The 12,978-nt window shown below is 47.3% G+C and overlaps 1 protein-coding gene across 4 annotated transcripts in view; it reads left to right on the top strand.

The window, feature by feature from the left end:
• The window catches only part of CPT1A (carnitine palmitoyltransferase 1A), a 429,645-nt gene that overhangs the window by 351,878 nt on the left and 64,789 nt on the right, over positions 1–12,978 (top strand). The gene's annotated exons all lie outside the window — the stretch shown is intronic.

Here is a 12,978-nt window from a genome sequence, read left to right as displayed (position 1 = left end):
ATCTTGGTGATTACCTTCAGAGCATACCACCAACAAGGACCCAAATATTTCCTCCCCTGGTTTAAACAGTATGTACCAACACGCACCCTTAGATCAGCCAACATGAATCTGCTACTTACCCCCAAATTCAGATTGTCAACACAGGGAGGAAAATCCCTCGCAACACTAGGCGCAAAAGCTTGGAACAAACTTCCACTTAACCTGCGCCTTATTCCCGCTGAGAACAATTTCCGTAAGGCTCTGAAAACCTGGGTTTTCAACCTCCCAGATACAGTTTGCATGACTTTGGTTTAGACACAGGGTGATCAGTATGGATGAGATTGATGTGCGAGCTGACTTTTCCATTCCATCTAGGCTACGGGCTACAGCGCCAAGATGCTCCCTGGAGTGACAGATGCGCTATATAAGTACATACTTACAGTAATCAGGCCCACAATTGGGCACCACCACTTTGTCAACACTCAGGAATCTTCTATTCTCTCTCCAACTGGTCACTGGGCCCTCGAATATGTGATGCCTGGAGTGTGTGGAACCTTAACGTTGGAGAATAAAGGCACACTGGCTCCCTATCTCGTATTGACCTTTTTTTGCTACCGGCTCCAGATCTTCTCAACACATGGGGCTCTCCCATCCTAGCACAAGGAGTTCCGGATCGCACTCTGGTAATTCTCCAGTTGGCAGCTCAAACAAGGGAAGGGGAGAAACGGATGTGGCATCTTAACGCCTGGTTTCTCCAAGATAGAACTTTCACCCAGGCCTTGCAGGCCTTACTGAAGGCCTTCCTGAGTGTCACTCAGGGAACGGTAGAATCACCAGGGACACTGTGGGGCTAGGGGAGGTGCAAGGCCACAATGTGCAGTAACATGTGCGTTCGAGGCATGTGGGCTGCTAAATTCATATCTTTTTGCATTAGATCGCCGCCTAGTGTTGGGTCCGGATGATCGCACATTGTTGTCCTGGAAGAGTCTTCGAAGTATCCTGAGATAGGTGGCTCCTCCCCTGGACTACAGTGCGCATGGGCATCGGCTCCATCCCCAGATTGTTTTTTTCCGCCATTGGGTTCGGATGCGGTCTCGACGTCTCTCTGTCGGAACCGAGAAAAACTAGCTTTTTTACGGCCAAAAGGCCTTATTTTCTTTGCGTCGGTATTGTTTGCGCACGGTCTCGAGTTCTTCCGTCTCTTTGAGTCGGAATCTGCGGAGTCGTATCACTCTTCGGACATCGAGGCCTTCTCATCGCAACACGACCGCAACTTTTCAGCATGGAGCGGAGCCCCTTTAAGTACTGTCCCGTCTGTGGGTCGAAATACCCACATATCGATGTGCACCCGGTCTGTAACAAGTGCCTCTCGCCGGACCACAACGAGGACAACTGCATGGCCTGCTCCAGATTCAGGTCAAAGAAGACACTCAAGCTTCGGCGCACGGTGCGCCTTGAGGCCAGACAAGCGGCCCCGGATCCAGAAAACATCTTCGGCGACCAAGAAGAGGAGGACCAGAGCCATCATCTTCAAATCTCCCCGCCCGAGACGGAGGTCGAGGCGGATCCGGAAGGCGACGACGGAGTCGTGGGTCAAGGCCTTGAATACGTCGACGAGGTAGGGGACGTCGAAGAGGTTTATGGGGCCGCGGAAGATAGCTCGGGGGATGAGCTATGCCCCGAAGGTTACGAGGATCAGGCTCGGGTCACGGGATCGCCAGTCGGCCTTACCCAAGACCCCGTACCGCAAGCCACGGCCCCGCCTTCAGGCCCGGCCACGGACATACTTGCTGCGCAGCCCGTATCGAAACCGAAACTGAAACCTACGGTATCGACTACACCTAAAATGGCCGACCCGAAACCGAAACTTACGGATTCGGGCGTCCCTAAGATGGCGGCCGTCCCACCAAAAACACCTAAACCCGCTGCCTCATCGACTCCGTCGGCCACCGGTCCACAGAAGTCGAAGAAAACTGTCGATTCGACAGTGTCGAAATCGTCGCCAGAGGAGGTTTCCTCTAAGAAGGGAGTTCGGCACGGGTCGACCGCTGCAACGCCGTCAAAGCCCGCCAAAGCCAGCGACAAGGCTCCGGTTCCGACTGGGACTTCGTTAGTCGGACGCGTGGTGGAGTCGGAGCCAGCAAAATCACACGGATCGAAAGCTGGAACCTCAACGCATCGGTCCAAGGACTCTGTGTCTGGGGCTGCAGCGTCATCGTCTAAGACTCAGAAGGGCCAACAGGACGTCGGATCCGAGGGCAAGGTCAAGACCTCCTCGTCGACGCCAAGTGCCGCTGTAAGTGACGCGTCCCCCATCGCCTCTTCACTACAGAGAATCCGGGAGAAGGCCTCTGCTACGTCGGCTCTGATGCCATCGCCCCAGAAGCCGATGGACATTCCGGCAAAGCCTGCTGGTAAACTTCTCTTCCTTCTGCCGCCCAAGGAGGCGCCGAAGGCCTTTACGCCAAAATCGACGCCAAAGAAGTCGGATTCTTCAACGTCTGGAGCACTTTCAGGTCGACTACTCGACTCAGAGGAGGATTCTGAGCGTTTTATCGACGCAGACACGGGCAAATTGACCCTTTACAAGAGGAAAATCACTTCACAGCCAGTGGACTCCTATGTCATCCCCCTGAAGAAGAAAAGGCTTGCTCAGGACGCTTCAGCCCTGATAGAACCTATCCAGCCTCCTCCTAGAAGGAGCCCAACACCTTCCCCAGAACACTCTGAGGGTGAAGGATATGGTGAAGATGAACAATACACTTTCCCCATCAATGAACCCGATGCACAGCAAGATTCATATGATGACATAGGTGACCAAGGCACCCAAAATGTGGGGCAAGACCCACAGCCTTTCAGTGCACGTGCATCCCCAACAGAAGATTCTGCAGGTTTTCATGCACTCATTGAAAGGGCAGCTGCTAATCATGATGTGGACATGCATGCTGACCCAGTAGAAGAAGACTTTCTATTTGACACTTTTTCAGTCTCTGAAAGGACAGTAAAGACACTGCCTATGCTCAAAGGTGTACTCAAGCATGCTGCGGACATCTTTAAAGAACCTACCAGGGCGAGGGTGGTCAATCCACGTATCGAAAAAAAGTACAGACCAGCACCTGCAGACCCTGCATACATTCGGGGACAGTTGCCGCTTGACTCCCTTGTGGTCGCAAATGCCCGCAAAAGGGCCAACTCCCAAACAACGGGTGAAGCTCCTCCCCCGGATAAGGAGTCAAAAGTGCTAGAGGCAGGGGGCAAAAGGGTAGCTGCGCAGGCTGCCAATTTCTGGCGTATTGCGAATACACAGGCACTCTTGGCGCGTTATGATAGGGCGCATTACGACACCCTAGAGCAAGTTTTACAACACCTGCCTCCGCAGTTTCAAGAAGGGACCAAACTGCTTATAGAGGAGGGAAAACTCATCTCCAATGCAGCCATAAAGTGTGCACTTGATGCAGCAGACACAGCAGCTAGGGCTATTAACACTAGCGTCATGCTGAGACGACAGGCGTGGCTCCGCATATCGGGGTTTAAACCAGACATTCAAACAACCATACTCAATCAGCCCGTCAATCCTGATAGACTGTTTGGTCCTGATGTTGACACCACCCTGGAAAAGATTAAGAAAGACAACGAAACTGCTAAGTCTATGGGGGCCCTACAATCACAACAGTTCCGTGGCAACAATTTTCGTCGCTCAGGTGCACGTGGAGTCACCAGAGGACAGATGGGTCAACAGTCACAATTCTCTAGAGGTGGAGCACAATCCTCGTACCCCAAGCAGAACAAAGGGGGTTACAGAGGAAACAGCACCAGAGGACGTGGCAGAGGAAACAACAACTCCCGCTCCTCTGCCCCAAACAAACCGTGACTCTCTGTCACTGCCCCCCGACCATTTAACACCTGTCGGGGGGAGACTACAGCAGTTCCTGCCGGTCTGGAGAAACATCACCACAGACAGGTGGGTGCGACAACTTGTCCAGTACGGTTATTGTCTAGAGTTAAAGTCCACTCCACCCAACATTCCACCAAGGCAACGGCCTATGTCCGCAGAGCATTTGCACTTATTGCAGCAGGAAGTAGTGGTGATGCTGCAAAAAGGCGCAATCGAGCTCGTGCCGGTGGAGGAGGAGGGCACAGGGGTGTACTCCCTGTACTTTCTTATTCCAAAGAAGGACGGATCTCTCAGACCAATTCTAGATCTGCGTCCCCTCAACCTGTATATACTATCAGAACATTTCCATATGCTTACACTGCAACAAATTCTTCCCTTGTTAAACCAAGGGGACTTCTTAGCAGCCTTAGACCTCAAGGATGCTTATTTCCACATTCCGCTACACCCGTCCCACAGAAAATACCTCAGGTTCACTATCCAAGGCAAACATTATCAGTTCAAGGTCCTACCCTTCGGAGTGACCACAGCCCCAAGAGTGTTTACCAAGTGTCTGGCGACAGTAGCGGCGCACCTCAGGAGGCAGAACATCCATGTCTACCCCTACCTAGACGACTGGCTCGTTCAAGCCAAGTCGGAACGGCAGTGCGCCGCGGACATGTCCACTACCATTCACCTCCTTCACGATCTGGGCTTCTCGTTGAACTACCCAAAGTCGCATCTTCAGCCGGCGCATGTCCGGCAGTTTCTAGGTGCAACAATCAATACCCTGACGGCCATGGCTCAGCCAAACCAAGTCAGGATAGACAGCATGCAGGCGCTAATCCAAAAGTTCAGACCACAGCACTCGCTTCCAGCGAGAGTGTTCATGCAGTTGATTGGCATGATGGCCTCCTGCATCTTCATAGTCCCTCACGCACGTCTACAGATGCGTCCGCTCCAGGAGTGCTTAGCAAATCAGTGGACACAGGCTCAGGGACAATTGACAGACCTAGTGTTGGTTACCAGTCGGGCATACGACTCTCTGCATTGGTGGACTCCACACAACCTTTGCAAGGGCCGACTGTTCCAGGAGCCAGTGCCACAGATTATCCTGACAACGGACGCATCTCTCCAGGGATGGGGAGCTCATCTGCTCACCTACACGGTGCAGGGACTATGGACGACGCAGCAACAGAAGATGCACATCAATTATCTGGAACTGATGGCAATCTTCATGGCGCTCAAGTCCTTCATTGTACATCTGTGCAACAAGGTAGTGTTAGTCCGGACGGACAACATGACCGCGATGTACTACATTCAAAAGCAGGGGGGCACCCACTCGCCACAGCTGTCTCATCTGGCTCTGGGCATGTGGAAGTGGGCCATTCAGAGGAACATTTTCCTAATGGCAGAACACCTCCCGGGCAAGGACAATCAGATGGCGGATCTGCTCAGCAGATACAGCCATCAAATGCACGAGTGGGAGCTACACCCATCTGTACTCCACCCGTACTTCCAGCAGTGGGGTCATCCGGAGATAGACCTGTTTGCCACAAACGAAAACGCAAAATGCCAACACTTTGCCGCCAGGTTCCCTCACCCACAGTCGCAGGGGAATGCGATATGGATGAACTGGTCAGGCAGATTTGCGTACGCTTTTCCGCCAGCCCCTCTGATACCGCTGGTGGCAAGAAAGCTAAGACAGCACTCGATGACTCTCATCCTGGTTGCTCCAACGTGGGCACGCCAAGCATGGTACACCACGTTCCTCGAACTCTCGGTGGTACCGCATCAAAGGCTGCGCCTCACGCCCAGACTTTTGACGCAGAACCATGGAGACATTCAGCATCCAGATCCGCAACAGCTCAACCTGGCGATCTGGCTCCTGAAGTCCTAGAGTTTGGATACCTTCACCTACCTCCAGAATGCATGGACATCATCAAAGAGGCAAGGAAGCCAACTACCAGAGCATGCTATGTTGCAAAATGGAAGCGTTTCGTCATCTACTGTACAGCCAATAACATCAACCCGCTAGATGCATACATCATTTGCTATCTGTTACATCTTTACAAGTGCAACCTAGCGTACACTTCCATTCGGATACATCTATCCGCCATAGCAGCTTACCTTCAGAATAGGCAGCATCTCTCTGTCTTCAGGGTGCCTGCCATTAAAGCTTTTCTTGAAGGCCTGAAACGAGTCATTCCCCCAAGAACACCGCCAGCTCCGATGTGGAACCTCAATGTGGTCCTCACCAGACTAATGGGACCACCTTTTGAGCCACTACACTCGTGTGAACTGCAGTTCCTAACGTGGAAAGTAGCTTTCCTAATAGCTATTACATCACTGAGGCGTGTTAGTGAGCTGCAAGCGCTCACAATCCAAGAGCCATTCATTCAGATTCATCCAAATAGGGTGGTACTACGTACTAACCCCAAATTCCTTCCAAAGGTGGTGTCACAGTTTCATCTCAACCAAACTATTGACTTGCCGGCATTCTTCCAAAACCCACAAACAGTGGCGGAAAGAATGCTTCATACTTTGGATGTCAGGAGGGCGTTGATGTACTACATTGACAGGACACAACACTTTAGGAAAACAAAACAGCTTTTTGTTGCCTTCTCGCCACAGCACAAGGGCAACCCTATTTCCAAAGCAGGAATAGCCAGGTGGATTGTTAAGTGCATCCAAATATGTTATCAAAAAGCAAAACGTACCTTGACAATACCCCCAAGAGCACACTCCACGCGCAAGTTGGGGGCATCTATGGCTTTCCTGGGGAACATTCCTTTAGAAGACATTTGCAGAGCAGCCACGTGGGTTACACCACATACCTTTACAAAACACTACTCTGTTGATGTACATTCCAAGCAGCAAGCAGCTGTAGGACAAGCTTTCTCAAAACACTTTTTCAGGTTTCTGCAGCTGGCACGGGCAACCGCCGCTAATGGAGGGACTGCTATATATTCTATGCAAAAGATATGAATTTAGCAGCCCACATGCCTCGAACTGAATATGCTACTTACCAGTATGCATCTGTTCTTGGCATGTAGGGCTGCTAACATTCATATCGCCCACCCTCCTCCCCGGTGCCTGTCGCAGCTGCAGACATACTCTTGTATTCAATCATTAGCATGGACATCCTTTACACTTTACACTCCATCTCTGCCACAATGGCTAAAAACAATCTGGGGATGGAGCCGATGCCCATGCGCACTGTAGTCCAGGGGAGGAGCCACCTATCTCAGGATACTTCGAAGACTCTTCCAGGACAACAATGTGCGATCATCCGGACCCAACACTAGGCGGCGAGCTAATGCAAAAGATATGAATGTTAGCAGCCCTACATGCCAAGAACAGATGCATACTGGTAAGTAGCATATTCATTCTATCCCGTGAGAATCAGGCCTGAATGGCACAATTGGAAGGGTCTTTCTTATCCCTGGAAAGTAGAAACCAGGGCAACCTAAAATAATTACTTAGCCAGCGCCTGGCGGTGTAGAGGGCAACTATTTGGCAATTATGCTTGGACAAAGCCCATTGACGCTGGGAGACTTCAACTAGACATATCTATGTACGGGAGTTTAAATCTGGTAAGCTCCTTCACTGACTCTCAACCAAAGAACTGGAATCTAGGGTAGTGACCAGTGTTGCGGTTAAGGACGGAAACTGATTTGAGGGGGGTCGTGACCTAGCCTCCACATTTGTGGATTACTATGGCCTCCTACATGCATAGTGGACACGCCCTAAGTGGGAGGCACATGCCCTGGTCATTGCTGACATTCCGCTAACCAGGCTTGCCCCTTTAGAATAGGAGATTCTTGACCATCCACTGGCCATTGAGGAGATCAATAGCCATGTACCTCTAAGCGATCAAACCTGGACACTTACCCATGAATATAGACCTAGCCACCATTGTGGATTTGTTGAAATCTGTCAAACTGTAAGACTGGTGCGCAAAAGGAAAATGTTTTTGTTTTATTTCTTTTTACAAAGTTTGACATTAGCAAGCTATCCAGGGTAACAGAACCTGGTGAGAGCCACACAAGTCACCACATCCTGGATATCCCTGGGTGTCCAGTCTTAAAAAATATACAGGTTTGCTAGGTTTCCCTAGGTGCCGGCTGCGAAAGGGTCCAAGATCCACAGATAGGCACATTGCGAAAAAAAGGTCGATGCCAAGTGGGATTTCTAACTGTGGCTATTTTCTGGGGTGGTGGGGGCATTGGTATGCCCATTCTGGGCAGTCCCCACCCCTACGTATAAAAAAGCCAGTGTATTCCCTGGTGCCTAGTGAGTTATCTGCTACTGTCCCCTTCTGCCTCCTGGGGTGGGGGTGGAGGGGAGACAGAAAGTCTGTGGCATTTTTTCGGGGGCGGGAGTATTGGCATGCCCATTCTAGGCAGCTCCCACCCCTAGGTATAAATTAAAAAAGTAATCCCTGGTAGTCTTTCTGCCCCCATTTCACAGGTGTATAGAGCCTTGGTTACCTATTCGCTCTGTAATCTATCACACATGACAGTGGGAGGGCTGGTGGGTCCTCTGGATGATGCAGACTGGAGGTATACGTGTGCACCCTGGCGATATCGGCTAGACTACAACTCATCCAAATGCATATTTTACGCTGCACATATTTCACACCTAGACGTCTGTGGCAGGCAAAAAGGCTCCCTGAACCCATCTGCACTAAATGCCAGGACCGTATGAGAGATTTTTTCCATATGGTGTGTGGATGCCCTCGTGTTCAGCAATACTGGCTCGCCATCTACTGAACTCTTTTAGAGGTCCTGGGTCAGCAGATTGAGTCCTCACCTAAAATTTCCCTCTTAGGGATCCTAGAGGATTTGGGACGCCCCAGGGGAGACTGAATCCAAGAAGAAATGGGGACGCTATTGGCATAAAGAGACATAGCGAAATATTGGAAGAAGCTGAGGGTGGGCATGGACCATTGCACATAGCTGAAGGAACCAATTTATATAGCAAGGGGTGCCGAAAAACACCCCAAAATGGGAAAATACTGATCCTACTGAGGAGTGAATGAGAACTGTACGAAAGAAGGGAGGAACAGTTCAGATGTGCATAAAGATGGATATGATTCTTCGTTGGGGGTTCCCTATGTGGACCAGCGAAAGGTGTGTATTGTTTTTGCTAAAAGACCAACATAAATGTTATAAAAAAGAATTCTAAAAATCAGACAGAGGGACTAATTCAAAAGACCTATATAAAATTAGCTACTTTAAAAAAAAAAAATTGTCAAGTAAAAGGGATTTTATTTCGAAATTAGCAAAACAGAATTTACCAGTATAATTTATGAGTGCCCAGGCTAATGGCCTCAAGTATATGAATTTTCAAAATCAATTTATACAATCAAAAGTGAATACATCAAAAAATAAATCAGCAATGGGTGTTGTTGCAAAGTAATCCTGTGCCCTGAGCACCCCCCCCCCCAACTTTTTGCTGACTGGAACTGGTGGTAACTGACTCTGACTGACCCTGGGCTCTGTTTAACAAGGCCCAGGGCCAGTGCCAAACTAAAAGGAACACATTAGAATACAGTTAAGACACCCAACATACACTAGGGTACACTATGGTCTGGTGGGGTACCCCTGTAATTGGCATGACCTACCCCATAAGCCCCTAGTATGTAATAGGGCAGGGGATTGAAACTTCCTAGAAGTCTCCAGTATCCTGGGGCATGGCAGTTTAGAGGCCAGCAGATTTTCTGCACCAGCATGTGCGCAGTGCTGAAGCCTGAGGTCAGTTTAAAAGCACCACTGGTTGCCAGGACAGCTTTTAAACCTTAAATTGTGCCCAAACTCGACTTTGGGGTTAGGGGGCCATTAAGAATGAAAAACCTACCATGGTTTTACATATTAGGGACCCCCAGGGTTACCCCTAGGTATCCCAGGGGTGGGGGGTCAGTTATCTATAAGGAGCGCCCTTATAAAATGAGTTTTTATATGCCTGGGTAAAGTGAAATTTTACATTTCACTCCCCATATTGTGTTAGAGCTGCTCAAATTCGACTTTGATGCTAGAAGAATTGGGTAAGGATAATCTGCATGATTTCTGCAGATTCAGAACCCCCTGAAGTCTCCCCTAGTTGCACAGGGGGTGGGGGGCCTGTAGAAATTAGGGAAATACTTATTAAATATGTTTTTATAAGCCCTGGTTCTTGAAAAGTGGCCCAAGTAATTTTCCCCATTGCAAACCCCAAGGCCCATAGGTTAACATGGTAGGAAGTGATTGATTAATAAATATTGATAGGAGAGGACTAGCCGGACCCTTCAAAGACTTCCCAGAATGGTAGTAGTAAATCCAACAATATTATATTGTTGAATTTCTCCTACTGTGTACATACAAGAAGTTATGAGACTTTCTTGTTTGTAAGTCCAAATTAAGCCTTTCAGTGGTCTGCCCTAATTGGTCAGAGTTAAGTGGATTAGCCAGGCTTCTGGGAGGGCAGTGTGCTGGTCTATAGGAATGCCAGGCCAGGAGGTGGCGTCGTAAACTATGCTCTTCAAAGGCAGAGGGGAGGCCTGGTTTTCAGCTCCACTCTGACAATCTTGACCCAGAGTCAGGGCTAGGCTTAAGGAAGGTATATGCAGATGGTAGGGGGAGAGACAATGGAAATAAGCCATCCCAGGGGGTGTGTTTAGCCAGCTCTTACCTCCTTGCTGGAAAATCAGACATTATGGATGTGGAAGAATGATGCACTCTGGGACAAACTAATGCCCCACTCTACAGGATGTGGTCATAACTATGAGGAGTTGCCCTGCTCTCATTGGTCAGCAGTGACCTGGTGCTTGACCCAGAGAATTTTGAATAAGTATCTGAGAGGGCCAGAGCCCTCCAGATCTGCTGCTTGAAACTGAATGAAGCAAGAAGTGCCCTGCTGAAGATGTTGCTGTGCAAGGAACTCTAAGGCCTGACCTATGAAGACTGCACCATCTGAAACTACAGCCCTGTGGATTACCTTGCTGCCAAAAGACTCAAGAGTGGAACTCCCTGTAAGCTACAAGTTAACAGAGCTCACCTGGACAGCCCCACAAAGAATTCAAAGCCTGGAGTACCAGTGGATTTGTAAGGGTTTTGTTCAAGTGGATTGCAGAATTGAAGTTTCACACTTTCAAGGACCCTCTTGGAGATTACAGAATCTTGAATTTTGTTGGATACTTTGGGACCCGCAAGCAGAATGCTAGGAAGGTGTTCTAACTGGACCCCGCTTGCTGAAGAAGGCGGTCCACTAGAGTGGGGAGAAAATTCTTCAGAACAATTTATAAAGGTGTGTCCCTGACAGAGAAAATAAAATTACTTAAAGGGGCACTGTTGGTTTCTAAGCACTAGAAAGTGACTACTCTTTAAAAATTCATATCTCTGGTTCCCTACAGTGGATTATTTTCGTTTTGGTGTCTTATAAAAGATAAAAATATTGCCTATTTTTATAAATTGGTATTTTTATTTTGTGTTGTGTCTTAATTATTTACTGAAATGGTGTTTTTGAATGCTTTACACTTTGAAGTTAAGCCTCGCAGCCATGTTACCAAGGGTTGAGCAAAGGAATAATTTTCTAAGACCTATGCTGAGTCCTATCATGTGTTAGTGGCCTTATTGGCAGTGGCAGGCCTACATTTGCCCCTACCAATAACCCACTTTCCAACAGGTGTATACTTTTTTTTGTAGATATTTATAATCAAATAATTGAATTAAAATGGTACAAAACAATATTCACATATACATAAGTGACAGAGATTGACAATCTTCCAAATAAGATATCTACTTATCACTTATGTGAGTAACCCATTTCAAAAGCCTATTTACAAATATAAATGTTCATTTAACATTCATTTAACATTCATTTAACAAATTCCTATTTAACAATATTAATTTGTTCATGAAAATGGGTTATAACTGGTTAACGTTTAGTTCGTGTTACATCTAGTAGACCATCTTCAAGAACGAAATATTCTTATGTGGACTGAAGACCCATCTGGAAAATGTATCCTCCAAAAAACGGTATTTGTCAACCAAAGACGTAATAAAGAACAAGATACACACCTAAACAAAGTGAAGAAAAGAATGATTTGTTGTCTTGAAACAATGAGAGCCCTTTAGCATACAGTCTAGCTCAGCTATTATAAGAATAAAATAATTAGTGAAATAGCCATCTCTAGATAGGTGGGTGAGGATTATTTCACTAATTGTTTTATTTTTATGTGAATATTGTTTTGTTGAATTAAATTATTTGATAATACATTTCTAAAAAAAAAAAGAACACACCCGTTGCCGATTTATTTTTTGATTTATTCACTTTTGTTTATATATATATTGATTTAGACAATACGTACACTTGCGCAATTAGTCTGGGCACTCGTAAATGATACTGGTAAATATATTTTCACTCATTTGAAATAAAATGCCTTGCAGGCACTTTTACTTGACAATATTTTGTTACCTAAGCCTCCAAGGATATATTGGGGTGCCCGAGCAATATACTATTTTTTTTTAAAGCGCTGGTGATAGTTGAGACCGCATCATTTTCCATTCTCTATGATATGAATTTCCTGCTGTGCAATTTCTCCATGGATATAAGGATAATCCAGAGTAATTTTGTGCTGTGCCATTCCCTGCCCTTTCAGATGTTTTCAACACTGTTGATTACAAAGGTCTAATTGGCTGACGTCACTTATCTGGAAAGGAGACACCATCCTGTACTACTTTACATTCATCTTGACTAATCTCAGTCGCCCAGTCATACTCGGTTCAATCCTTTCTGATTCTTTTCTTATCTTATGTCCAAAGTGAATGTGAAAGCTTCCTCAGAAAGTTTTTGATTCAGTGGAAAGTTTGAATTTATGACCCTTGGGTATAAATTAATTTTGCACCTGATATCTTGTTGGCCATCTGAGATGTCAAAATGACTAGTATATTATGGGGTTGGTTTAGGTAGATGGTTTTCTAGGCCCAGCCAATCTAAACTTCAATCTCTGATCAAAGGAAGCCAGCTCCTGTACTCTTAAAAACAGTTCAACCTGTATCTAGAGGCAGTGATGCATGAGTGTTTTTCGCAGATATCACACATATCATAACATTATGTGACTCATGCGGTTTTCTGCTGTACAATTA

The sequence above is a fragment of the Lissotriton helveticus genome, chromosome 3_1, assembly GCF_964261635.1.
Source record: "Lissotriton helveticus chromosome 3_1, aLisHel1.1, whole genome shotgun sequence".
Classification (NCBI taxonomy): domain Eukaryota; kingdom Metazoa; phylum Chordata; class Amphibia; order Caudata; family Salamandridae; genus Lissotriton; species Lissotriton helveticus.
The sequence above is the reverse complement of the archived record's forward strand: the minus strand, read 5'-3'. Positions and strand labels throughout refer to the sequence as shown.